The sequence below is a fragment of the Pinus tabuliformis genome, chromosome X (genome assembly GCF_031772625.1).
Source record: "Pinus tabuliformis cultivar Carrire ecotype Pingquan chromosome X, CPIR1, whole genome shotgun sequence".
NCBI lineage: Eukaryota > Viridiplantae > Streptophyta > Pinopsida > Pinales > Pinaceae > Pinus > Pinus tabuliformis.
In genome coordinates, this window is record NC_142308.1 from 1,064,962,968 (window position 1) to 1,064,990,452 (window position 27,485).

Here is a 27,485-nt window from a genome sequence, read left to right on the forward strand (position 1 = left end):
GAAAATGGCTCCACATGAATCCAACAAAAAAGAGATCTGATGAGCCAATGCCTTTGGGATCTAATTTGTATCAATGCACCCAAAATAAATAGCCTCTGCTCAATCAAAATAAATTGTCCTTCTCTTGTAGGAATCCCATTCATGCACAAACTCTTGGAAACTACCCAAAAGTGATTCTTCCATTAGACTGGAAATCTTAACCAACCATTCATGGATCTCTCGACGTGCCTTGAGCTGGCATTCATAGACACTATCGGTGGTCAGATCCCAAGATTTAAAACCATACGATGTCATATCATGGAACTTACTGAATAGGGTTTCTTCACATCACTCCTTCTTGGACACAAAAAATATGTCCACACCCAAATCATACAAGGATGCCACATGCGTTAGAGACTATAGAAGCATCAACCCAAGCTGCCCTGCTATTGTAAAACCTATCCATATTTCTCCTTTGACTCATCTACTCTAGAGAGGTCAACAACTAGTTTATATGTCACGTCACTGAATAGTGTTAGCAACTCCAAAGGGGAATGCATATTAACCCTCCAATGAAACCCAATTGTGAAATTCCCTTTCCCTCCCTTCACTGATCCATATAAAGTCGTGGTGTTCATGTGTATTAACGTAATGATTGATTTTTATTAATTCATTCTTATGGTTTTAGTTATGATAAATTGTGAAATTGTTTAATTTGGTTAAATTGGCCATTACACTGATTCACCCCCCCCCCCCCCCCCAGTGTAATCATAATTCCAACAATTGGTTTTAGAACAAGTCCCTTCAGGTTAAGTGTAACAGTTGGAAGGTAGATCCAAGGAATTATGGCCAATAGAAGGAAGAATAAGAAGAATCCATCTCAAAAGAAGACAAATCATATCCAGGGTTGTGATTATACAAGCAATGTATTATATGTAGTAAAATTACTAGGATATGTCAAATAAGATAAATTTTTTTTTTATCATGGATATATAAGAACAATCATATGTAGTACAATCCTCCCCATAAACTAGATCACAAGAAATCATGGATAACTAGAATGGTTATACATCAAGTGGAGCACCATCAAGGTATGCAATTTGGAGGGAAATAATGGAATGTCATCTAATGGCTCAAGGCTTTGATGCATGGTAATCTATAGTGAATGGAGAAAATAATAATAAGTATTATAAAGAAGCCATGGATATATTATTGAGTACTCTATCATAGTCAAAGTATGATAAGTAATTGACATTCTTAGACTACAAAAGAGAAGATAACAAGATCCAATATATCTATAAGGAAGATCACAAAGAACGACAAAATATTGAATATCATGAACCTAATAATGAAGGAAATCCCCTTGTTACTGATCATCAAAAGAACAACCCATATTCAAAAGTTGAAAGTAAAGAAGATACATAAGATCTGAAAACTACTAGTAAGTTACTTCATCCTTCTTTTAGATGTTTGCATACACCTTCAAATAGTAATCTTTATGAAGTGAACCATGAGGAAGAATGAAGTTTCCATGAGAATCTTCTATTTATCAGCTCACTAGAAGAAGATAATGGTCAAAAGAAAGTATTAGAATCGATTGTGAACTTTTCAGTCTCTGATATGAGATAAAAGAAGAATTTAAAGAAGAATCATCAGTCCAAAGGATCAATCACGAAAATTTAAAGATGCATTAATGGGTCCTCCACAAGAAAAACATAGAGATCTAGATATGGTTTCGAGGCTATCAAAGAATTATGTTTAAGATGAGCTTATTATCGCTCTAGAAGAAATAAATAAACTTTCAGAAGAAAACAAAAGGCAAAAGGATTTGTTGAAGAAATATGAAAATTAAGACTAAGAAAAAGCAATTCTAAAGGCCCAACTAGTAGAAGCAAGAAGGACGGAAGGAGTGATGAAAAGCAAGTTGAAAGAAAGAGAAGATTAGCATAAGGATCTAGAAGTCGATATTATTACTTTAAACGATGATATGGAAAAAGCTAATAATCAATTGATGAAGTATGAAAGGAAAAGGCATAAGGAACTCCTAGAAAATAGGATCATGATATTTTGAAAAATCAATTAGAAGAATCTAAAAGGATTGAGGATGCCTTGGTAAATCAACTTAAAGAAAAGTTGCAGGAATATGGAAAACTAGAAGAGGAAGTTGTCTCTACAAAGAAGTAATTAGAGGAAGCAAATCATAATTTGAAGTTGGCCAAAGGAACTAAAATTATGGACACAACTCTCAACAAGAAAATATCTCCCCTCATCAAGACAGGTCTCAGTTATAAGGAAGGTCATGGAACACCAAATGGGGAACAACTAAAGTGTTATGTTGATACATTCATAAGATCCAACAAAAATGCAATTAGTGAAGTAAAGAATCAACATAATCATGTGCATATCAGTAGCACATGTAGTTTTTTAGTATGGAGATTTTCACAATTAAGAACTTGATGATGATGAAGGCATTTAGTAAACTATGTTTTTCTCGTTGAGATGCCCAACGTTTCGAGTGAACACTTCAACCATCTTCAAGGACACAAAGCATAAATTGATGATGCAAAGAGTGAAAAAACATGAATAAATAGAGGATAGAGTTAGAATATGACTGTTAGAGTAGGTGAAAATAATGTGAATGTTGATCTCTCATATTAATTAATTTAATATTGAAAATTGTTAATTATTGAAGATTGATTTTTGGAATAGGGTAATAATAAAAATATATTAATTTAAAGAACTAAAAATGAAATCAAATTAACAAAAATGATAAATTAATTTAAAGAGTTAAAAATGAAATCAAATTAGTAATATTAAACTTATTTATGGTAAATTTGTTCAAATGGATATTATTACTTTTTTAGAGAATAAGGAAAATATTTATATTAAATTAGTATTTAATTTTATTTAAAATCCAAAAATAAGATTTAAAATTAGAATTAAATATTATTAAATATTACAATATTGGATTAGATTAGTATAGTGTTAAATTAATATACTTTATTAGAATATAATATGAATAGGATAAAGGAGGAATTAAAATGTTAAGTAGAATTAGAATAAAATATTAATGTGTTTATTTAGAATCAATTTAAAATTATTTTAATTTTAGTTAAAGCGATATTAGTACTAGAGAATAAGGGCGAATATTTATATTAAAATAGAATTTAACAATTAATTTGTGTTAAGTAGTATTAATTAAATATTAAATTAGAATAAATTAAAATTTAAATATTAGATTAGAATAGTATAAACATGTATTAATTTAAAATACAAAAAAGAAACAAGTATATAAGATTAAATTAGCAAAATAACATGAAATTAGAATTAGATAGAATTAAAAGAAGAATGGTAAAAATAGAATTTATACAAATGAAGGTCACAATTAGATAAAGAATTTAAAAGGATAATAGAAAATAACATACAAAGAAGAAAGAGGAAAAAGGGCCCTAATTTTTATTGATTAATTAACTTATTTATTAGGATGGATTAAGAAATGAAAAGGTGGGAAATAGAAAAGAAAAAAGGGGAGGGATGGATTACAACAAAGGAAAAGAAAGGAAGAAGAATGGGCGGTAAGGAACAAAAGAAAATAGAAATAGCGAAGGAGAAAGATGAAAAGTCAAAAATGGGGGAAGGTAGGTTTAAGAAGGGTTAGGATTGACATTGTCCTCTAATCCTAATTCCCTTAAAATTAATGTCAATCCTAACCCTTCTTAAACCCGACTTCCCCTTTTTTCTTGACCTTTCATATTTTTCTTGAGCTTCTTTTGTCTTCTTTTACTCCCTCATATTCCTTTATTATAATCACACCCCTTTCTTTTTTTTATTCCCCACTTTTAATTCCTTAATCTATTTTAATAAATAAATAAAAATTATATCCCCTTGTTTCCTCTTTCCTTTTTTATTATTATTTTCTATTATCTTTTTAAATTCTTTATCTAATTTGGATCTTCATTCATACAAATTCTACTTTAATCATTTTCCTTTTAATCCCATCTAATTACAATTTCATACTTGATAAGTTAATATTATATATTTTTTTCATTCATTTTGTATTTTATATTAATACCCTTTTTTTTATATTATTCTAATTTAATATTTTAATTTTAATTTAATATTTAGTACTACTTAACATAAATTAATTGTTCAATTCTTTATTTTAATATAAATATTCACTTCTATTATGTGGGATTATTATTACTATCACTATCACGTTGACCAAAATTAAAATAATTTTAAACTAATTTTTATTAATTTATTAATAGTTTATTCTAATTTTGGCTAACATTTTTTTCCAAAAGAAAAATACCATAAATTTAATTCAAGTTTTGGAAAAGAGAACAAAATTACATTTTGTAGATCATATCTGCATTCAATAAGTGCAACCTCTCAGCTTATATGCATAAGAAAATTTGAAAATATAAATGAAACCTGAGAAGTTAAGTGTGATAGTAATCACTTAACTTCTCTTTCTTCCAATTTTTTCTCTAGACCTTTTGCCATCTCCCTGAGTGGGAGTCAACTGGAACCATTGCTAAATCACTCACAATTATCTTTGGTAGGTGTTCTTTGTCTGAATTCAAACTTTCTGAAATATGAATACTCTTTGTGCCCACTGTCCCATCCTAATCCAGGTGGATGTTGGTGGACATCTGTTTATTCAACTTGGATCCCCACCGCCATTTCTTTCAATTTCATTAATTATAGCACAATTTACTATTTTTGATAGTTTTTCGCGTACTAAACTTTCGGAGCCATTTTAAGTCCCTAAATGACATTTTTTTTGGAAAATTGGAAAACACATAGCCCTTCAAAAGTAGGTTTAGTTGAAAATTGTAGTCCTCAGATAGATCTTTCTAACAAGGCATCATACATGTCAAATGAATATCATATGCCAAAGTTACAGCCCCGAGAAGTTGATGTACCAATTAACCCCAACAAATCCCACATAGTTATGGTGGTTCATCTACTAGATTGAGGTTTTTGGATGTTTAGGGGTTTCCATTGTTTCTCAATAATAAATAGGCCTTTGAGCCACAATGTAACATACTTCATAAGGCATGTAGCTGTCACATCTCTTCTTAGAGATAAACAACCAAAGCCTAAGCTAGTTTGCTTCTATTCTGCATGTAAGCAGTTTTTAGTATTTGTTATTAATCAGTTAAAGTTCATTTTCACTGTAGCTCTGTGTTTATGTTTAATTTTTTAATTCATTTCGTTCTTGCATAAATATGGATCACATCCTCTTTGTGTGCCACATTTTTTTGTTGATCTAGTTCTTGAATCACTTTTGATTCTGTATCATTCTTCTTGTGGGTTGCATTCCCAACATGTACCTGAGTACTCCATTCTTCTTGGTTTGATGGTTTCTCTGTGACTTCACCTTCCTCTTCCTCAATGAGGTATGGGTCAAAGGCACACCATCATTTTGTTTTTCAAGCCTGCCCCTTTTTCTTTTATGGGTGTCTTCTTTGCTTGAGGGCATGTGTCCTGCAAGTGTCCTAATTGGTAACATAAACAACCTATGAATGTCGTATTTTCATAATCTAGAATTTGGGTCCACTGAAAGGTTTTATGTTTCATTTGAATATGGTTAGGTAAACCCTTACTTAGGTTATTTCTACACAGATTCTAGCAAAGGTAAATAACCCTTTCTCCATTCTTTTGGCATCTATCTTTCTAAATGACCCCAAAGTGTTTCCAATATCCTCGAGAACCTTGTGATGCCAAAAAGGAAGGGGAAGATTTGGTAGCCTCACCCACCTTGGAGTTTTTAATACTACCATTGTTCTGGAATCAAAATTGGGGGACCAAGGGGTGATGAAAAGCCTTTCTTTGCCCCAAAAATAGGGCCCTTGTTTCAATACTCTCTCCATATCTTCCTAAGTATCAAATTGAACAATGAAAAAAACTTGTAAGCATAGGTATATTTCACATTTGTTGGTCTAGGTTATAAAATCTATTGATTCAAAGCATCAAACCTGGGCCAAAACCCATTGAATATGCAAATCACTTCCATGGATTAAAGAGTAGAAAAAATGTGATTTACCTATGTTAGGCTTACCTCCACGGTAGGTGCTTGTTGCTGATGTTCGTCATTATAATGTCCTGAATTGTATTGTGGTGGATATGATGGGTTAGATCCATTCCTTGACGTTGCATCCTTGTAGGATATCTAACCTCCTGGGTTCTTGAATCTCAAAGCACCCTTCACAACCTCAAAGTCAAGATAATGGTCGAATTTCTTGAAATGTTGTAATCTTGTAGTTGAGATAGATCCTCAAGTTTCTTCCCTTCGTGAAGAAGACAATGCGTATCTACAGGAAAACCTAGTTGATTCCTTATAGTTTGCTTGAGATTCACCACAAAATCCAAACCAAAGACCCAAAAAAGGAAGGACTTCCCATTTAGGGCCTTGATAAATATTTGAAATCCCTCCCCTTGTTCCAACCCTTTCAACCCTCCACCCAAGCCAAACAGATAAGAACAAGGGGTTGCTTCTGGTGGATTTTTGTCCTTGAAAGAGCTACAGAGATTATGTGTGCATAGATCTAAACTTGCAACCCAAAAATACCAAGAATGGAGCTATACCTTCATGATTTGATTCGATATCATACGTGGGCTAAAAAAAGACGCATATTAGGGAAACTTTCACCCTGTTTTGATAAATCTCGACCAAATCGGCTTCTTCTATGGTTTTTCATTTAAACTGGTGTATTCTTGCAAGATATTAATGATGCCCTCAACCTGTGAACTCCCCTTGAGCATGACAATGGCCTTCTTGGCCTCTGTGACAATGCTTAGTGCTTGGGCTATAGGCACAAAGGAAAGTGCCCTATGTGAGATTCGAGCCATGAACCCATTGAACTCAAACTCAAACGAATGGTGGCCATTTGATATTGTTAGAAGAGATGCCATAGATGTAACAATGATAGTATGTGCTGCCATTAGGGTTTCTGAAAACTTGCCACAACTTATTTGGATATACCTAATTCTACCTAACATTTTAATTCTTCCTTTATCCTATTTATGTTCTATTCTAAAATTACACTAATTTAACACTATACTATTCTAATCCATTATTATCACATTTAATAATATTTAATTCTAATTTTAATTATTATTTTTTAATTCTAAATCAAATTAAATACTAATTTAATATATATATATATATTTATCCTATTCTGTAAAACAATAATATCAATTTTACCAAATTTAAGATAAATAAATATATTATTGCTAATTTGATTTCATTTTTAACTCTTTAAATTAATTTATCATTTATCATTTATAAGAATTTGATTTTATTTTTTTCTCTTTAAATTAATATATTTTTATTATTGCCCTATTACCAAAATCTTCAGTAATTAATAATTTTTAATATTAAATTAATTAATATGAGATATCAACCTTACATCCTTTTTACCTGTCCTAAAAAACATATTATAGCTCCATTTTCTATTTATTCATGGTTTGGCACTCTTTGCATCATCAATATAGGTTTTATGTCCTTGAATATGGGTGAAGTGTTCACTCAAAATGTCAAGCATCTCAATGAGAAAAACAAATAGTTTATCAAAAGGCTTCATCATAATCAAGCAAAAGTAGGATTAAAAGGGAAATAAAGAGTCAACAAGAAGCTCATAAAGCTATCCAGAACAATGAAAGAAATTAGGACAAGTTCGAAAGTACTACTACATTAGAAAGTCATTCTAGTACTCTCAAGCAATCTACAAGCAGTGGTGGAATATGAGTCAAGGATTAACAACAAGATGAGTCTCTTCCAAGGTGTAAAATTTTTATAAGAAATGCTTCATCAAGATAATCCCACATAGTTAGGCAACGAAATATATTTTTGGGTCAATGTTTATCATGTACAATATTTGGACATAAAGAAAGGGATTGTAGGACCCATGCCACGAATGATTATTTTAAATATAGAAGCTATTATCATACTTCTAGGAACAAATACATGGGAATCAAATTAGAAGTTACAATGACAAACAATATGAGCCATTTTTACCATTATTCAAGTTCAATACAAAATGCCACAAATGTCACAATATTGGTTATGTAGCTTGTGACTTCATAATTAACATGAGATGTTTTTATAAACAATCCAAGGAAGAAGGTTTCTATGCTAATACAAGAAGATCACCAAGGTACAGAGAAGAAAACAAGAAGAATCAAAGATAGATCTGACCACTTAGATATAAATTGTTGGTAAAGGCTTCTTCAACTATATGTAAGTTTGAGATGAGATGAAACTTAAAGAAGCAAGAGTTTGTAGGATTTACTTTGAAACAAGTAAAGGAAATAGTATGGAAAAAGGAAATAGAAAGTTGAAATTTGAAGCAAGATGTAGGTTAAAAAAAAGGATTGAAGGATGTGAAGGCATAAGGGGAGCAATCCTCATAAACAATGCAGAAATAAATTGAACATATAAGGACATTTGACCACAACTTTGATAGGGGAGCTAAGATATATATGAAATTGATCGAGCGAAATGAAAGAAAGGAATAATAGCTCAAGCAAGAGAAGGTAATAGGGGGAGTATGGTTGCAAAAAACATAAAAATAAAATTATTCTCAGGGGAGATCCCCTCCACAGAGGGAAAGCCCATCCACAAGGGGGGTACGGTTGCAACAAACATGAAAGGAAGTATTCGCAATGGGATAGCCCAACTACAGGGGGAGCATATCCACAAGTAGTAGTAGCTTCAAAAGAACAACTGAGTAATCCAGTAAGGGAAAAAGGTAAACATTGGTTGAGCAACCATCTACACTTGAACAATGCCTAGTAATCCTCCTTTCCATTGATGTAAAAGAGGGAGAGAAAGTAAACCTTAACTAGGTAACATGAAAAAAGGAGAATCATTTGAACTAGCAACTTGATAGGGGGAGTTCATGCCATAAATCACCATCAATGTCTAGTGGTGTTGCCTTGAGAAATTATTGTCATTGATGTCAAAGGTTAGTCAATGATGTCAAGCCTAAGGAGATTTTTATGCATGTTGGCAGTTTTGGTTGGCTGTGTCAAGTTCAGGGGGAGGTTGGTAAGTGTACTAATGCGTGTTGTTTCCTAGCCAAGGTCAAGGATATAAACAATATATTTGAGGGAATTTATGTTTTAGTCCTTAGCCCCAATGAGGAAACTACATGTTCAATTGGATATCCCTCATTGATACCTTTCCAATGGTATATTGAACTTCTCTTCATTCACCAGGAATTAAGAGAAAAATGAATTTGAAGTAATGCAAGGTTCCAATACTGGGAAAAGTTCCTACCTCAAGCAATGTATCTGGGTCTTAGTAGTGTATTTGATTGCTTACACATATCCGAGTCTCTTAAGTATTTTCAAAATATCCATAATATTTAGGATATCTGGTTTCTTCATCATATTCAGATGTCTCAGCATATCTGAGACACTTTGATGTATCTGGATATCTGAGCCTCTGGAGATGTAGCAATTTCACCAATTTTCAAAATAACATGATAATGGATATTCTCATTCAGAGGAGGTGAACCCCAACTCACATGGTAGTATAGGTAGGATGAAAAATGGCACTAGGTGGAAATGACATAGCAATGATGATGACATAACACTCCGTGAGCGTGACACATGGCAAGTGAATTTGGACTTTTTGGGTGGCCAAGTGGCCATATTTTGAGTGACACACGGAAATGATATGGCATCACATGTGGTAGAAATTTGATGTGGTACTGACATGGAAAGATGATGTGGCAAGAGATTCATGTGGCAAGTTCTGATTGGTTCTTAGAGTTTTGACTTGGCAGCTCTTGAAGCCTCAGGATTTGTACCAGGGGCTAGTTTGGTGAAGTTTTTTAGTGTATTAGCTATGAGATAAAATAGAAGAAAATAATCCATTTTTCTCTAAAACAATAGGAGGCTCAATTTTATAAGCATCTAGCTTATCTTACTATCTAGGGTTTGAGAAATATGTCTGTGCTATCCAAATATCGAACAAACCCAGAGTATAGAAGGATGGACCTAGATCCTTAATATGTTATGCAACCATTTAGACTATTTTCTTAGCTCATGGTCCTATGATATGTCGAATGATGATTGGTGCTCAATGAGGAATACATTTTGTGAAGAATCCAAATGATTAGTGATCTAGTTCACACAGATGGTCCCTGATTTAGATTATATGGTTAAAGGCCAATGCTTTGATAGTTGTCATAGTTCCATTTGAAATATATCTAGCTTATCTGACGATCTCGTATTTGAACAAGTGTGCACCATAATAAAAGATCTAGATTCATAAATATATGAATCTCATGGTAATTTAAGGATGTCGTCCCATCAACTAGTCATATGGGATAGTGTTGAAGACTCTGGAGCTATAGCTAAAAGTAATCCGGGTTGAAAAGTATTCAGATCTAACTTAATTTGCCATGATCAGATGGACCTAGATCCAAATTTTTGAGACTACAGTCATATCTTATGATCACATGAATTAATTAGAGAATCCCTAAATAGTTAAGGAGCCAAGCTATATCTTGGTCTTTCAGACTAGATTTTTAGTAAGGAAATATACAGGCCATTTGTTTGAATTGTCAGCTCTAATATGGATGGTTGCATTAAAAAGTATAAATAAGATAGATCACTTTAGAATTGGGTGTGGATCTTTCCATCAAGAAGTACATGACTTTTAGGCAGTGTTGTAGAGTAGTAATGATGTTTGATCTAGGGGATAAAAAATATGCTCAAAAATAAAAGTGATCAAAATCGCTCGAAACTAATGTCAAATCGTATATCTCGTTGTTATGATTCCAACGATGCCTAAATCACTTGAATTTGGAATCATATGTGAAAGTTATCACGTTCAGACATTTTTGGTAACAACTAAAATATCAACATGCATGGTTGACTGGGATGCTATCTGGGAAGGACGTATAGTGACATGACACTGATGTTATCAGGATGATTGAGTAGGTATGCTGGTCAGACAGGCCAATCCTGTGCTAACACATGGCAAGTTATACAGGTCTACGCAGAAATTTTTTATTGGTTGTTTGGTTTTGGTTTGGACCAATTAGGAGGCACCATATGGCCCAATGGGAGGGCGCCATGTGGTCCTCGAGACTGGTGAAAAATTGGTTAAGGGTTTGATTGACCTCGCCGGGGGTCAGCCCCACGAACTCAAACTAGCCAACATAACATCTTACTGCCATACCACACTAATGGTTCTTAACATGTAATAGGCACCAATTATATTTAATGTTGAATGGATGACAATTTCGAGGGAGGGTCAAGCCGATGGGCTCACCCCACCGACCCAGCTCGTGGTCGTATCACATTCCACATGACCAATAGTTAACAGAGTGGGGTGCGGCATGCACGTGGCCTCAACCCTAGTCACATGATACACTGCAACCACAATGCCGAGTCAAAGGCGGAGAGTGAAGGGTAGTTAGTGCTAGCCCCGGGTTATGTGCCATACCACAGAACTGTGGCAGAGGCGAAAGTGGAGGGGACGGGTAGTTAGCCTTGGCTCCAGGTCCTTTTGATTGCAATGATACCGTCAGCGAAGGGCCGACGTGTAGCGAAACCCGTGACCACATGGTGTAAAACACGACCAAGGGTGGAGTGCTAGTGGGTGCGTGGCCTCTGGACCGCGTCCCTAGCCACATGTCCACCATATGATCGCTAAAAGGGGTGGTAGATGGGGACACAATGCTAAACTATCTGTTTGATAAATTGCTTGATTTTTGGTGGATTTTTCGTTGTTCCAACGTTAAATTGTCACCTGGGGGATACACCAAAGGAGGAAAATGTTTCTATTTTTCTAGTTTGGTGAATTTGCAGGACAAATAGCTGAAAAATGGAGAAAGAGGCTTAACTTGGTCAAATTTCAACCTTTTGGAGCCCAAGAAGAGCCTACATAGGGGTTTTCGAGCATTCTAGATACATCCGCAGAGTTTGTTTCTTCATTAGAGCATCTATTTTTAGTCTATTCTCAGTATGATTGTGGAAAAATACCATTTCAACACTTCATTATGAAGCAATTAGATTTGTACTTCTTAATCTCATAATGAGTATGAGGACCTATCGACATATTTAATGAGAGAGTACTTTTCTTTTGGCATAATCATTTCTTTGCTAAATGGATTCAACTTGTGAGTGAGATTTATTTGAAGGAGAAACAATGTCACTCTAAAAAGAGGTTTACTTTATAAGTCAAAGAGTTTTAAAGTACTCTTTTTGTTGTTGAGATCAATAAAGCAACCTAGCCATTGGTGTAGAGCTTGGAGACATAGTCCACACTAAGCAAACTCCATTATCACTTGGCTGTTCTCTTCTTCTTTTTCATCATGTTGGGTTCATATGATTTTGTTTCATCTTTACGTTCATTTAAAACTTAACTATTCACTTTTGAATTAGTTCGATATAAGTGACCGTTTGAATACCCAAATTTATCAAAACTTGCAAAGTGTTAGACGATGATTAATTTTTATATCATTGGTATCAAAGTTGGTTCTAACCAGATTGCAAGCATGGGTGAAATTTTGCAACATGCAAGGCTCCTAGAATTGGAAGAGACAAATTCCTCTCTTCAAGTGGAGAACATGGAACTAAGAAGAGTGGTTGAAGCAATAGAGGATGAGAAAAATATGTTGCACTTGATGTTACAGAATGTCATTGAAGAACAAACTGGGGAATGTTCATCTACCGAAGCTCCCCCCAAGATGCAAAAAGTTTGTGGTCATGGATGACTGATGTTTGTACCCTTTATCAATTGAAGAACATTTCTTACATGTTAAATCACGAGAGTGGTTTTCTTGAATCTTCATCTACCACTTCGTTTACAAAAGAGAAGAGGGATGAGATGAATAAGCTTCAGGAAGAGGACAAAGAGTCACAAGAATAAAAGGAGGTAAAAGATACTTCGGGTTGAATTCATTCTCTTAACAATGTTAATGCTTCTTTTGCATCATTTGAGAAACATACCAAGGGTATTGGTATGAAATTGTTGACCAAAACGGGATACAATGGTAAGGGCCTTGGAATTCATATTCATGGTATCATTAATCCTATTGAGGTGAGAAAAAAACCTTAACATGAAGAATTGGGATATGTTTAAGAAGAAGTTGGAGAATTATCCAAAATTGCAAAGTCAAGACATTCTTCAAGTGTGAAACTTGTGAAGAAATAACTGCTGCGAGTTGAAGGAGTATCATATCATGATGATGACATTTATGGAAAACATCTCCAAAGAGAGATGAGTGCTTCAAAGGAAGAACCAAGTCAAGTTTTCCTTGCCAAACTCATCATCCAAAGGACAATTATAAAAGGTATAAATGTCCTAATTATTTAAAATCTTTCTATGACTATAAACAACATGATGATTTGAATAAAATTTTGTGGAATGTGTTTCCTTTTACTTTTTTTCATGCACCTAACCATTGTGTAGCCAAGTTCCAAAAAAGGAAAGCATTGGTTGAGAAAGTGAATATGTCGATTAGAAGTGAGACCAGGAAGGAAGATCCTCTTCCAAGTTCAAAGACATTTTTTTAAGAAATTCTCACAATTTGTTTTGTACTCATTGCAATATAAGTGGGCATTGGATCGAGAAATGTTGGAAGCTGCATCCACATCTTCATATAAAGAAGGAAAAACCGATTATGAAATCACTTGAGGAAGAAAAGTCAAATGAAAATGGTAGGCATGTTGTACCCATCGCTGAAGAAGCTCCAGAATAAAGCGAAATGCAAAAAGAAAACATCCTAACCTGGTTGGGTAAGAAATGGCTGGACTATTTGTCTAGTTAAATACTACATTTCTTTTGTATTCCACATGTTGTATGTCCCCACAACTGGGTATTTTTTAAAAGTGATGTTATGAATAAATCACTTATATGCAACAATGTTTTCTTTGGAATTTTATGTTATTCTAGCTTGTTGATGAGTCAATTTGTATGGGAATTTGAGAGTCAAATTTATTACATATTATAAAAAAATGCATCTCCTTCATGGATATTGTGGTAAGCATCCTAAACTTTTGGATCAACATTTGCATTACATCCAACATGCCTACAATCGTGCCAAGAACTGATCTATGCAAGTATCTCCATTTGAAGCTTGTGTGGGTTATTTGCCAAAGTCTCCTTTAGATTTCATCTTTGGTAAAGATATTGTAGTTGATGTCCATAGTGATGTGGAAAAGGCCAATAATTTCATTGAACAAATTCAACTAATGCATCAAAGAGTACAAGAGCAACTTGAGAAAAGCAAAGCAAAGTACAAAGCAAGGCATGACAAGCATTGGGTTGATCATGATTTCCAAGTGGGAGATTAATTTTGGTTGTATATCGGCAAGGAAAGGCTTTAAAGTGAAGGTAAAAATCTCAAGCTAATAAGATATGGTCCTTTCAAAATTTTGGAGAAGATTTGTAACAATGCTTTCCGATTAGATTTTCCACCTTACATGCAAATTTATTTTGTTGTGAATGTGGAAAAATTGAGATTGTATGAGCCTCCAATGATTGATGATCATGAAGAGAATGTTCAAATTCCATCTATTGAAGATTTTTCTCCTGAATATTTAGATGATTTACAAGAAGACTCAATTCTTGATAGGAGAATTAGGACTTCATGTAGAGGTAATGTGGAGTATCTTCGAGTGGGGCTCAAAGGTACCAATCCAAGTAAAGAAAGGTGTATTGAGATCGGGAAAGTGAGGGAGATTTATCCTCACCTACTTGCTAAGTCAAAACATCCTTTTGGTGGACCAAAAGCTTCTAGTGGGGAGGAATGATCCTGGGGATAAAAAATATGCTAAAAAATAAAAGTGCTCAAAATTGTTTGAAACTAGTGCCAAATTATAGATCTCATCGTTTTGATTCCAGTGACACCTGAATTGCCTCAATCCGACATTGTATATGAAAATTATCACGTTATGAAGTTTTCAGAAAAAAACAATTGAAAAGTAAAATTGTAGGGTTGTCTAGGTTGCTGACTAGGCAAGTCATATAGTGATGTGGTGTTGATGTCAACATGATGATTGGTTAGGTACAGTGGTTAAACGGGTCAATCCCATGCTGACACGTGGTAGGTCATATAGGTATATGCAATGAAATTTTATTGATTGTTTGGTTTTGGTTTGGACCAATTAGAAGGTGCCACATGACCCAATGGGAGGTGCCATGTGGCCCTTTGGGAGGGTTGGGCTGGCGGGCTCACCTGACTGAGCCAACCCATGGTCATATAACATTCCACATGACCAAGAGTTAACAGAGTGGGGCTGGGTGGGCACATGGCCCTAGCCCTGGTCACATGACAGACCATGCAACCACTATGCAGAGGTGAAGGAAGAGAGGGTAGGTTGGTTAGCCCTGGCCCTAGGTTATATGCCATACCACAAAACCTTAGCAAAGGTGGAAGCGGAGGGGTCAGGTGGTCAACCCTAGCCCCAGGTCCTATTAATTGCAATGAGACCATCATCGAAGGGCTCAAAGTCATAGGGATGGCGCGTTTCCTAGCCCTTGGACACATGGTGTATAAAACGACTAAGGGTGGAGTGCTAGTGGGTGCGTAGCCGCTGGCCCGCACCCTTGGCCACATGTCCACCATATGACCATTAAAAGGGGTGGTAGTTGGGGCCACAACGCTGAACTAATTATTCAATAAATTTCCCAATTTTTGGCAGAATTTCCACCACACCCACGTGAAATTTTTGCCTAAGAGTTACACCAAAGGAGGAAAATGTTGCCAGTTTTTCTAGTTTTTTTTTAATTTGTAGGAGAAATAGTAGAGAAATGGAGAAAGAGGCCTAACTTATTCATTTATCAATATTTTTGAGCCAAATAAGAGCCTATACAGGGGTTTTCAAGCATTCCAAATGCATTTGTAGAGTCTGTTTATTCATTAGAGTATCTAGTTTTAGTCTATTCTCAATATGATTGTGGGAAAAGACCATTTCGACACTTCATTATGAAGCAGTTGGATTTGTGCTTCTTGATCTCAGAATGAGTATGAGGACCTGTTGCCACATTCAGTGAGAGAGTCCTTTTCTTTTGGCACCATCATTTCTTTGCTAAAGGGAGTCAACTTGTGAGTGAGAGTTCTCTGAAGGAGAACATTTCTTTGAAGGAGAAACAATGCCACTCTAGAAGGAGGTTTACTCTATGAGTCAAATATTTGTAATGTACTCATTTTGTTGTTGATATCATTAAAACATCCTAGCCATTGGTGTAGGGCCTAGAGATGTAGTCCACACTAGACAAACTCTGTTATCACTTGGTTGTTCTCTTCTTCATTTTCATCATGTTGGGTTTCATATGATTTTGTTTCATATTTAAGTTCATTTAAAAATTAACTATTCACTTTTGAATAAGTTACGATTTAAGTGACCGTTTGAAGACCCAAATTTATCAAAACTTGCAAAGTGTTAGAGGACGATCGATTTTCAGATCAATGGCATCTTAAGAAATGAGCACAGTGACCAACAACTGCTATGCCACGAGGATAAGAGTGCCTTCAATTTATATATATTTTTAATCTATTCTAGATTGTAGGACCAAATTTTGTCACTATATATTGGGTTGAGTTTATTTTTTTAAAGAAGATGAAATTATTGAATTCGTTGTGGAACACTGAATAGTTAAACGTTATGGATCCAATTTCAAAGATTGTGAAAGGTGTTCTACTATGTTTTGGTGAAGGAGGTTGGTGCTTCAATCAAGTTGGGGGATACAACAAGTTGGAGCTTGCATATCTTAGAGGTTGGTGCCTCAATCAGGTTGGACCCTACAACAAGTTGGTGCTTATAAATTTCAGAGGTGGGCGCCTCAATTAGGTTGGAACCTACAACAAGTTGGTGATTTCATATATTTGGGGGTTGGTGCCTGTAGGAGGTCGGTGCCTGCATATAGAATTTGGGGGTTGGTGCCTAGAAATTAATGTAATAAAAAATGAAGAAGAAAATAAGAGTTTTGGTTTTCTCCCACAAGGGTTTCCACATATATTTGGTGTTAACATGTAGTATTAATGTGATAATTGATTTTTATTGATGCCACTCTGATGGTTTTAGTTACAATGAATTGTTAAATTGTTTAATTTGGTTTAATTGGACATTACACCATTTCAACCTCCCCTGCTAGTGTAATCATACTTCCAACAGCACACACCTTGATTTTTTTTGGTATAGGAACCTTGCAATGCAACCCTGCAACACTAGAGGATTAACCTAGTATAGGAAATTTTGTTTTGAACCTCACTACCCGAAGGCTTATGTCCTATGTGGGAACTTTGAAATGGAACTGTGATACTGGAAGGTTGGGATTCGAGGTTGAAACCCTATGACTTAGAAAATACTTTATTTGAGTTTGATATATAACTTCTACACATCACCTTGATACCATGAGATTTATACCTATATTTTTTGTGAAAGTAGTCTAGTATAGAGTCATGCTTTGGAATCATGACCAGTTAAAAAATTCAAATAGGATTTTTCTTTAGAGATAAAAAGAACCTGATATGATTCGATATTTCAATGCAATAAAGGTTTATGATAGGAAATTAATAACAAATAGAGACCATTCAATTCATCCAACAAAGAAATAGAAATAATTGTTGCAATTTATTAAAAAATTAAGGCAGAGGATGTATAATTACAAAATTTGGCAGTCTTACACTTGTTACACTCTTTAATATCACTTGAGTCTCCTCTGCTCTTGCACACCATATTGATTACATTTATTTTTTCCATTACATAAAAATACATTTTTATTAAAAATATTAACAAATCCCACCTCTTCTTAATTAATCTATCAAGTTCTCTAATTTAGCCAACTTGTTTCATTACATGGAAAATAAAATGATTCTTATCAAACTTCCTAACTATCGAGATTTATAAAACTATTACAACCTAGAGCACACTAAATATTATAAATCTAAATGAAATTTGAGGAAACCAACTTCCTATAGTAAATATTTTGACCTATGAAGGTCAATCATGAATTTGACTTGTAATATGCTCCTGCATTAGTGAAGCCTTAGTGGACTTACCATGGTATACTAAGGATATGTAAATATTATTTTGAAAATTAATATAATGGTCCAAGGCTAGATGTCAAGAGCATGAGAGGGGTTATGATTCCATAATAAGGGAAGAGTAAAGGGGGTCTAAGGGGCTTAAAAATAGTCCTAAATTGACTAAGTTTCAAAACATTCACTTTTTCACCATGTGCCTTGTTTAAATCTCCACCTTTAATCACTGAATGAAGGAAGTGGTTGGTGGGGAAGTCTATCTTCCCTAGTTATGTGGACATGGGGTTTAAATATAGAAATAGAGAGGAGTGTAATAGACTCTATCCTCCTAGGAATTTGAAACTTCTATTTTCTCATGTGCTCTCTTTCATACTAGTTTGAATGGACTCATTCATTTCCTAGTCTTGATGATACACACTACCATTCTCATTGGAACACTATTTTCATTTGTTCCATCCACCATTCGAGTCATTCCCTCATACGCATAGATTATAGTCATTCAGAGACTATGCTCTTGTGCTAGGGATTAAGATTCAAACATATAAATGATAAAATGAAGCTAAGAAAGAAGAGAACATGGACCTAAAAAAATAGATGGAAGGTTAATGAACATAGAGTTTAGGTTTCTAGTTATCCATCCCTTTCCCTATAGATTTTACCTCCTTTAGTGCTCAAGAGCATATCTATATCTATATATATATATATATATATATATATATATATATATATATTATCTATCTATCTATATTTATTTATTTATTTATTTGTGGGGTTGTGATTGAAGGAAAAAAAATCACGGACTCCTTTTGCACATACTAAAGAGCATCGAACAAAAGAATATTCCGAAGGGACTGTTGAGTAGAGAAATGGAATATTTTCCTTATGCTGTGTGAAGAAGTGGAAGGAAGTGCCATGGATGTGTTGTTCAGATGGTTAGCTAGAGTGTTTTTTGGTGCATAGTTTGGCTAAGCTTGAGAGAAATTGGGTTGGGTGGTCCTTAGCTTATTTAGTTCACCTTGGTGGCTTCATTGCCTAGCTTGGGGGTGGCATATACAATTGGATGGAAAATGGCTCACAAGAAAGTAGTTTGCTTGAACGATATGTTCAAAAGATAAGTTTTCTACGTTTGTTCTTAATTCTTGTTACAATTCTTAAGTTAAGCATGCAATTTAATCATGTATGAACTAAGAAATGGAATTCACATGTAATTGTATGAAGTTTGGCATGTTGGGTTGTGTTGGAATGGGAATATCCACTACCAACCAATGAAGATCCTTAGTGGAGGAAAATTTTCCAATGGGGGGAGCAACATTTCTTAGTTTCTTGCCTAAGTGAAATTCAATAACACAAAAGTTTATTTGGATTCAAATTTATGTTGTGTATCTCAGAATTTGGTTTGAGTGAAGACAAAGAAAGTTTGATTTACTTGGGCATGGTGGTGTTGCCATATTCCAAATGGCAACATAGATAAAGATCCTTTAAATGTCTTGATATATTATTTTCAAATGGATTTATATTCAAAAGTCTTAAGGAATGACCCAGTGGTATGATATATGTTCATTCAAACTAGTCAATGGAGTTCAAAAAGGGAGGTCGTGTGTGGACTTTGACCCATGCAACAAGGTTTTAATTTGAAGTGGAATGGAGTGAGAAAATCCAAAAACGTGATTTGTCTAAAATGACAAAATAGTGCTTCACTCCCAAAATAATGCTATAAAGGAAAATTTTCCCACTTCTATAATAAGACTACAAAGGGGGTTGGGTACATAACACTTGAAACAATTGAAAATATATATTCAACAAAGATATTATAAAGAGCTAATGATATTCAAGAAATGCATTTAAAGAAGCTAATCAATGTCCATTCTTAGAATAACTCAAAAGTACAAACATTAGTCTAGAATACTAACAAACCAACTGCAGTAAACCTTAACTTGGTAAAAAACATCAAATATGAGAGCCATTCTCTTAATTTTCTCAGTTTTTATTTTATATATACTTCAACATATGTGCAAAAATGTGTCAAAGATACCACTATATAAATAATACCTTATTGATAAGAGATTTTAAATTAATACCTTATTGATAAGAGATTTTAAATTATAAAAGACTATCCCAAACATTAAAAAAGGGAAAGCCAAATAATTATTTTAGCAACCAAATATATACTCATTTTTCCATATCAATACCTTTATTATCATTTCATTAACATAATATACCTTTATTATCATTTCATTAACATAATATTAATATGAAACTTAAAAAACTAACAAAAAGAAAACTACCATCAAAATAAACTAATATATAAATCAATTTAAATTTAATATATACACTTTTTAAAAACGGTATATATATATGAAAATATATAAATATAAAATATTTATAAATTATGATTCATTATATCTAAACACTTTATTTATTTATTTAATTGATGGACAAGTTAGGTATACCAACCAAATGAAAAAGGTTAGGTTTACCAACCTCTAAAATTGCAACCACACAAAAGCTTCTAGTATAACCATCCAAATTGATGTACCCCACCGTAATTCGAAAGGCAGTGGGTACCTTTCTATTGTACAAGGTTAGGCAATGCTGGTACTTCATGATCCCATAATCTCCTTAATCAATGGAGAAAATAGTTTCGTTAATTATATGTAACTTCCATTATAACCATTCAAATTTGTTGCACCCGTGACCCCATTGCTATTGTAATTGAAAAGTACATATTTGATACTAAATAACGTAGAAAATAGTTCCATAAATGTCACGTGGGATCAATTTATTTATATTGATATATTACTTCCTTTTCGCAAGTCCTTATTTTCAAGGAAACACAAGTTTTTCTTTTAACTTTGGAATATTTTGCAAAAAAGTTGTATCGTTTATTAAATAATTTATTTTTAGGAAATAATAACATCAACATCATCATACTAATAAACATGGTAAATAAGGAAAAAACAATGAATGTTTAGAATAAATGTGAGAATGGAGATATGGAAATGAGTAAATGCATAAGAAATGAAAAATGAGGTAGAGAAATAAAGAATTAGAAGAAAAAATGATATAAAGGAAATGTAAGAAAGTTATTAATTTTGAGAAATGGAAAATAAAGTGAGATGGAAAGAAGAAAAAATAGAAATAAGGGAATATTGAGAATTAAGACTCAATGTACACTAGGTTGGAATCTATAGTGTGATAGTTTTAGTGGGTATCACTCAACCACTTAAATTTTAGTGGGTATCACTCAACCACCGAAAGGAATTACCAAAGCTAAAACATATATAAAGGATGTGGAATGGCCTCCACATTTTAAGAGGAAAAGGTTGGGTACTATGTTGATTAAGGAATTTCTTAAAGTCTTACTCTAATCTCTCTATTTTAAGACATTTAAGTATTAGGGAATTAATGGATGGGCTTGTCTTTTTTTATTACGGTTCATTAGATAGTTAATGGGTAGTTTGTTAATGTACAAGGGTTATTCCTATTAAATAAGGCCTTAGGTAATTGGCACTCACTAATGATAGTACCAAAAGTAGTTAGAAATTTGCTAGTAAGAAACTAGTTATAGGGCTAGAAAGCCATGTAATGGTTTGTCAAGGACTGTTAATGTATTGGAGTTCTACTCAAGTCATTTGCCACATCAAAGAAGGTTGTGAACATTGCTCTATATTTTGTATTGTCAATACAAGAGTTATATTTGTAGGTTTAATTTATTGTCTCTTGCATTTTCTTTTTAATGCTTATATTCCTTTGAATACTATTCACGTCCCATTGTTTTCCATAGTTAAGTACATTACAAGTGGTATCAGAGCTCTTTCCGGAGACAATATGTGTTTGATTTTTCTTTATTTATTTACTTATTTTCCAAAGAAAAATTGTAACTTTCATTAATAAAAATGATATTACATTTTGAATGTGCCAAGAAAATACTAAAAAAACCAACCACATATGGCTAAACCATTATAAATTGTGTGTGCATGATATTCACTAAGAGGTGCCTGATTGGCACTCATGAAACAAAAATACCAACCACCAATGGTTGCGATAATACACTGTCTATGCATAGACTGTTGTCCCCGAAAATACATAATCCATGATAAATACATTACAAAAAGTAAAGCATGTCCTGTTGTTATAACACCATTTACCACTCTTGGTAGATCTAATGCTTTGGTTATGGCCTAGGGCAACCCTTCCTTTCCAGACTTGGTCCCAAAATCTAAAAAATAATTGTTTATTTCCTATATGCTACTTTTCCCTATGTTAAAAGCGTGTACACGCGGGTCAGTATATACCCAACCCGCATATATGTGTTAAAACACTTAAAAATGATAAATCTCCTTAATTTTGGGCAGAGTTTATGGGTTATACCTATTACTCACCTACTATAGCCTGTGGCCCAACTGTTTCCAAACTGAAAAAACTAATTTGGAGAAGTATAAATAAACCTTCATGGGAAGGCTTAAGGAAAAAAGGGAGGAGATGTTGATATCATAATTGATTGATCCTTGATCAAGTTAGATGAAATCCCTGTGCCTCCTGCACTCCCAAGCTTTAGGAAACTCTTGTTTCCTCTTTTGAGATATACTTCATTCCTCTTGTGATATCCTTGTGTATGTTGATGGAGGAAGATTGCTGAGGCCGGGACAGGACGGATCCAGAGGACAGTTCTACTTGGAGCTGGAGGAAGACTCAGGTTGTAGTTTTCCACCTTTCTTGTAGCTTACATCAATAAAGACATGATGTTATGTTCCTGATATTTATCATGTTTATGCATTGATTCATGTTGTGTTTTGTTTATAAATCCTATATTAATGTGTAACTGTTCATTTTCTTATATGATCTAACGTATATATCATGAATATTCTTTATGTTACTGCTGTTGTAAATGCTTTGCTTGTATAATTTATAGGTTTCAAAGGCATCAGAAGAAGCAGAGGGTTTGAACCTGCGGGATCTACCCAAACATAAGACCTTTGGGTAAGGTCACATCTTCCTAGTTTAGTAGTATAAGCATTTAAATTGTTTGTCTGTGCATTTCTTGTTGTTGTTTTCCCTCCATTTTGTTGGGGTTTTCAACCCAAGACCCTAGGGTGTTCCCACCCGCAACACCTGTAATAGTAGATATAGCCAGAAAATAATAGATTTGGGTTTTACATTTAACATATATATAACAAAAAATAGTAAAGTGAAAAAAGGTCATCATGCTGCAGATAATCCCTATATAATTGGTTGATGGTAATAATCATTTCCTTGTTCGCTATTTCACTCCTTTATGTGCCATATACCCATAACTTATGCACCAACTTCCTTAGATAAATCATTGACTTCACCATTTATTTCCTTGTAAATATGCACAACAGAAATATCATCAAAATAAATCTTTAATAGATTGATCTCCTTTAATATGGGGTTGAGTGTGTGTATGTGACATCTAGCTATATCGTTGAATCAATTAACAACTATCTTCGAATCCCTAAAAATATGAATACGACTAATGCCTTTTTCAATTGCAAGCAACAGAGGCAATTTTAGACTCATAATATCTACATAGTTGTTTGTTCCTTGACTCAAACCAAACTTCATCATGAAAGAGTGTTTGTGTGACATATGGAGAACTGCCCCACCCACAAAAGTTCCATAAAAAATAGAGGCACCATCAAAATATGGCCACGAGAAAGAATGATAAAAAATTTATTCAGCAATGGTATGTGCATGAGGAAGAAATTTGATTCAGAGATGAAAACATAGATGACCAGAGATTGGGAAGAAACTTTATCTAGAACATAATTCTTATCCATAAAAACCTCGAAATTTTGAGCTAGCCAAGTGCCCCATGAAAGCAAGGATGGAAGAGCTCTGAGTTTTTTTGGGTGAACAGAGTTCCACCAAGATTTCCAAGTTGCTAGATATGGCTCACTGTTCCAGTAAAAATTAATGCCTATGGATGATCAAGTAAAAGAACATACAACCTAAGAAAACAAACAATGAAGGAAAATTTGACTTATAGATTCCCCATCCCTTTTACATAAGGGACACAAAATTGGCCCTATGTGTTGGGTTGTGTTATATTCTTTCCACGTAGTTAATAGGGGGTTTGAAGGGCACCCGTAACCCCACTTTATGGGGTCCGGGGCAGCGCCCCGAAAATTTTTGGTTTTGGACCATATGTTAGGTTGGGCGGACCCACCTATGGTTTTGTGCATGATTTTCGCACATGTTTTTTGGACGCAATGGTTTTCGGTCCATGGTATTGGATGCGATGGTTTTCGGTCCATGGTATTGGATGCTTCGGCATGTATAAATATGTATTGTAACATTGAAAGGAAAATAATGAAAAATCAAGCTGGTAGTCCCAGTTTTGGGATCCACGGAAAAATCGCTGCGCATATGTGTTTTATGGGTTATGCTCTCGCATTGTTTATTTTCTTTGTTTAAGAATTCGTATGCAGGTAATTTCTGTACAGGGTTAAAACCTACATTTGGTATCAGAGCTGTTTTGGCTTCAAGGGGACGCCTTTGTTGCTGAGGGGTTTCGCCCGGGTCTGTGGTAGACCCTGTTCAGTGGGAGATCTGTGAGATCGATTCTGGTGGTGAAAGAAGATGGTGAGCACTGGAAAGATAGAGATTGAGAAGTTCAATGGTCAGAATTTTGAGTTGTGGAAACTCAAGATGGAGGATCTGTTGGTGGATAAAGATCAGTGGATTGCGGTAGATCCGGGTACTAAACCATCGAGAGTGACTGATGAAGAATGGAAGAAGTTGGATCGGAAGGCAAAGAGCACAATACGATTGTGTGTCTCGGATTCAGTATTGCTGAATGTATCAGGGGAAGCTACGGCAAAGGCTTTGTGGGTCAAGTTAGGGACTTTGTACCAATCTAAGTCTCTGGTGAATAAACTGTTCCTGCAGAAAAAGCTGTATAACCTGAGGATGAAAGATGGAGACTCGGTGACAGAGCATCTGAATGTGTTTAATATTGTGGTAAGTTAGTTATTATCTGTTGATATTAAAATTTCAGATGAAGATAAGTGCATCAGTCTGTTGTGTTGTCTACCAGATTCGTGGGATAGTCTGGTTATTGCAATAGGTAGCAATGCAACTGCTTTGCAGTTTGATGAAATAGTCTCAGCCTTGCTGACAGAGGAGATGAGACGGAAAAATATGGACAACCAGAATGTTGATGCCTTGTCTGTACGAGGACGGTCCCAGAACAGAAACAAAAATAAGTCATCGAGTGGGAGATCTAAATCTAGAGGGAGATCTAAATCTCCAGGAAAACCTACAAAGGTGGTGTGTTGGAAATGCGAAAAGGAAGGGCACTTCAGAAGGGATTGTAAATATAAAGCTCCTAATAAAGGAAAGGGATCTGATGATGCTCCTTCTGTAGAGGCGAAAACCACCTCAGATGAAGGTGGGGATGTGTACCTGGCTTCTTCAAGTACACATGTAGATCATGAGGCATGGTTGATTGACTCAGGTGCATCCTTTCACTTCACTCCCCATAGAGAGTGGTTCTGCGAGTATGATAAATACGATGGTGGTGATGTCTTCTTAGGAGATGATAGGAAGGCTAGAATCATTGGTCGGGGAAAATTAAAGTTGAAGTTGCAAGGTGGAAGGGTTAGAACACTTCCGGGTGTTCTACATATTCCTGCATTGGCCAGAAATCTGATTTCTGTAAGCAAGTTGGATGATGCAGGTGTAAAGACGGTGTTCGAGAAAGATACCTGCAAGATGGTTCGAGGAGCACTGATATTAATGCGGGGATTTCGGATTGGAACTCCGTACAAGCTGCAAGTTAGCACTGTTGTTGATGGGTGCAATAGTTATATGGTTCCTAAAAATGGAGTAGAGAATCTAGTGGTCTCTAGAGAGAAGACCATGTTGTGGCATCAAAGGCTTGGACATATTGGAGAGAAGGGCCTTCGAATACTTCATGGTAAAGGTATGGTAGAAGGTATGAATAATAGCTCTCTGGATTTTGATTTCTGTGAAAATTGTGTATATGGGAAGCATAATCGGGTGAGTTTCCCCTCTGGTGGTAAGAGGACGAAACATATATTAGAGCTTGTGCACAGTGATGTGTTTGGACCTGTGAAGGTTCCATCACTGGGTAAGTCTGTGTACTATGTATCATTCATAGATGACTTCTCAAGGAATACATGGATATATTTTCTTAAGAATAAATCTGAAGTCTTTGACAGGTTTAAAGAATTTAAGGCTCTGGTGGAAAATCAGATAGAGAAGAAGATAAAGGTGTTGAGAACAAATAATGGTGGAGAATTTTGCAGCAAGGAATTTGAAGAATTTTGTAAGAAGTGTGGTATAGCACGGCAGAAGACTACTCCATATACACCTCAGCAAAATGGAGTCGCATAAAGAATGAACAAGACGTTGATGGAAAGGGCAAGAAGCATGCTCAGTGGTGTCGGGTTAGGATAGGAATTCTGGGCAGAGGCGGTGGATACTGCATGTTACCTGATCAACAGATCACCTTCATCAGCGTTGGAGGATAAGACTCCAGAAGAAGTATGGACTGGTAAGAAACCCTCTCTCTCACATCTAAGGGTATTTGGATGTGATGCATATGTACATGTTCCAAAGGAGAAACGAACCAAGTTGGATAGTAAATCTGAAAAGTGCATCTTTATTGGGTATAAGGATGGTTTAAAGGGTTATAAGCTTTGGAACCTAGTCACACGGAAGGTTGTGTATAGCCGAGATGTGTTGTTCAGAGAGGTAAAATATGTTATTCAACATGAAGTCCAACCAAAGGAACCTGAGAAGATAGAGTTTGAGCCAAAGGAGGAAGAATCAGACTCTGCAGCAGAGGAGGAATCAGAAGATGAAGAGCCACAAACTCCGGCTGTGAGAAGATCAGTTCGAGAAAGAAGGCAACCAGAAAGGTATAGTCCATCTGCTTTCAGTTCAAATTTTGCTTTGTCTGTTACTGATAATGATCCCAGAACTGTGAAGGAAGCTGTGGATTCAGAGGATGGAAAACTGTGGAAAGAGGCCATGGTCGATGAAATGACATCTTTGCACAAAAATGAGGCTTGGGATCTGGTGGAGTTGCTGGCTGGAAGGAAACCCATTGGTAGCAAATGGTTGTTCAAGAAGAAGACAAATGCAGAAGGAAAGGTGGAGAAATACAAAGCTCGGTTGGTAGCAAAAGGTTATTCCCAGGTGCCGGGAATTGATTTTGGTGATATTTTTTCTCCTGTTGCCAAGGTAACTTCTATTAGATTACTTTTATCTGTTGCTGCTGCTTTTGATTTTGAGGTAGAACAGATGGATGTGAAGACAACATTTCTTCACGGGGATTTGAAAGAGGAAATCTACATGAGGCAACCTGAAGGCTTTGCGGTGAAGGGTAAGAAAGAACTAGTATGCAAGTTAAAGAAGTCTATGTATGGGTTAAAATAGTCACCAAGGATGTGGTATCAGAAATTTGATACATTTATACGGGGACTTGGCTTCACTAGA